Here is a 1,978-nt window from a genome sequence, read left to right as displayed (position 1 = left end):
ACCTGGGGGGACAGACATATTGTGCGTATGTTGGTGGGTTATCTGGTGGGACAGATATATTGTGCGTATATATCAGTGGGTTATCTGGTGGGACAGATATTTTGTGCGCATATATTAGTGGGTTATCTGGTGGGACAGATATATTGTGCGTATATATTAGTGGGTTATCTGGTGGGACAGACATATTGTGCGTATGTTGGTGGGTTATCTGGTGGGTTATTTTCACAAGTGGCTGTTAGAGCAGGCTCCACTGTAGTACACAGGGCTGGGGGATGATGCTCTCTCTCCTGTCTCTTATGTGCAAAATTGGATGTATATATATATATACATGTATATGTTTTTTAGTTTTAATAAGGGTTTTATGGCACTTGCAACACAATAAGGTCATATAAGTGCTGAAGAATAGATGTGTTACAAGAGAGTTATAAACATAAAAAAGAAGGTGTAGAGATAAAGACGATAGACGTTTGATAGGAAAGAAGGAGCAAACCACACCAGAGCACTCGCCAACCACCCACAAGCCCTGTCTCTCAGCGTGGTATAGAGATCAGCTTGCTAAAACATGCACGATCAGCCAAATCTTTGGCCGGGTGGGTACAGGAAGGTTGATAACATTCTGGGGGGAAAGTGGGAAGTTATTTAAGTATGAATGGGTATATTTTTGCATGTGTTCAACATTGTTGTCAGTGAGTGAGTGAGTGAGTGGGGGAGTGAGAGAGTGAGTCAGTCAGTGAGTCAGTCAGAGAAAAAGTAAGGCAGTGATAAGTAAATGAGGAAGCAAGAGACTGAAACAGTCAGTGAGACTGAATAATCTGCCAGAAATGTCACGAGGGGATGTGAGAATATGCCGACATATTCTCGAGTGACTGTCAAAAGCCTGAACAAAGTGTTACGACTAATGTGTATGCGTTATTTTTATACACTGTGGGCGTGACAGTCGGGTTTCTGGTCCAACAAGACGTGTCATAGCAGTGGGTGTCACTGTCTACTGCAAAAACTGTTAGCTCTTTGTTTGTTTGTTTTAGTAAGGTTTTACGGCGCTCCCAACTGCATAAGGTCATATGAGCGCCAAGGGGTGGATGTTAACAGAGAAGCCCAAACAGGGAATCAGACTTCCTCGGCTCACCTCTCTAGCCTCAACAGCACAAAATCTGCTTCAACTATCAAGGCACCCCGGAAATAGCAGTTCACAAGAGAGTGACAAACATACAAAAACAGTAGAGGAAAAATGACCATAGTAAGGATAAGGAAAGGAAAAGCAGCAGTTCCCCCATGGTGGTTCCGGCACAGTATGAGCATGACATTGATGAATCAGCCCTTTTACAATTCTTGTGCTTAAGAACATGTTAATATCCCGCCTTTGGGAATGGCCTAAAGACACTTCAGTCAGTGGCACTGCCCTGAGGTGGGGGAAAGCTCTTTGTGCAGAAAAACACAGACACACACACCCACATACACACACATACAGACACACACAAACACACACACACACAAACACACACATCATTAGTCCAGAATTGTAACATTATAAGCCAGATGCTGACCGTCAGAGCACCCTCCAACCACCCACTCGAGCAGAGTTTCCCCCATAACCACAACATTTGTTGACATGGACAGAAAACAAGTTTTGTTAACCGCTAACCGCAGCCAGTAGGAAGGTGTGGGGGGCGTTGGGGGAGGTACAAAACGCCGAAAGCTATATTATATTATGATATTATTGGTAAAACAAGGAAAGAACACCAATCCATTGTAATTGAGTGTGGATTTCTGTGGGCTCCAGGGCAACCATTGTCAGGGGGAGATCAATAGGCAGACTGTGAGGTGTGCTGTCAAGTCGGGGCTGAGGTGAGGAAGAATGGAGCACTTAGGAGAAGAAAACACACCGCCGCTGTAGCCTTAATGGACGGAGAACTTGAGAGTTTCATTGAGAGTAACCTACACCACAACGCCTTTCTTCCCCTCACCCCCCCCCCCCCTT

The 1,978-nt window shown here is 44.8% G+C and overlaps 1 protein-coding gene across 1 annotated transcript in view; it reads right to left on the bottom strand.

Annotated features, from left to right (window-relative positions):
• Nucleotides 1–1,978, bottom strand: part of LOC101858297 (nicotinamide phosphoribosyltransferase) — a gene marked incomplete in the record, with an annotated part of 19,591 nt that overhangs the window by 8,373 nt on the left and 9,240 nt on the right.

Source organism: Aplysia californica, unplaced genomic scaffold (assembly GCF_000002075.1).
Source record: "Aplysia californica isolate F4 #8 unplaced genomic scaffold, AplCal3.0 scaffold00515, whole genome shotgun sequence".
In the NCBI taxonomy this organism is placed as follows: Eukaryota; Metazoa; Mollusca; class Gastropoda; order Aplysiida; family Aplysiidae; genus Aplysia; species Aplysia californica.
Note: the sequence above shows the minus strand (reverse complement) of the source record. Positions and strands in the feature narration are given on the sequence as shown.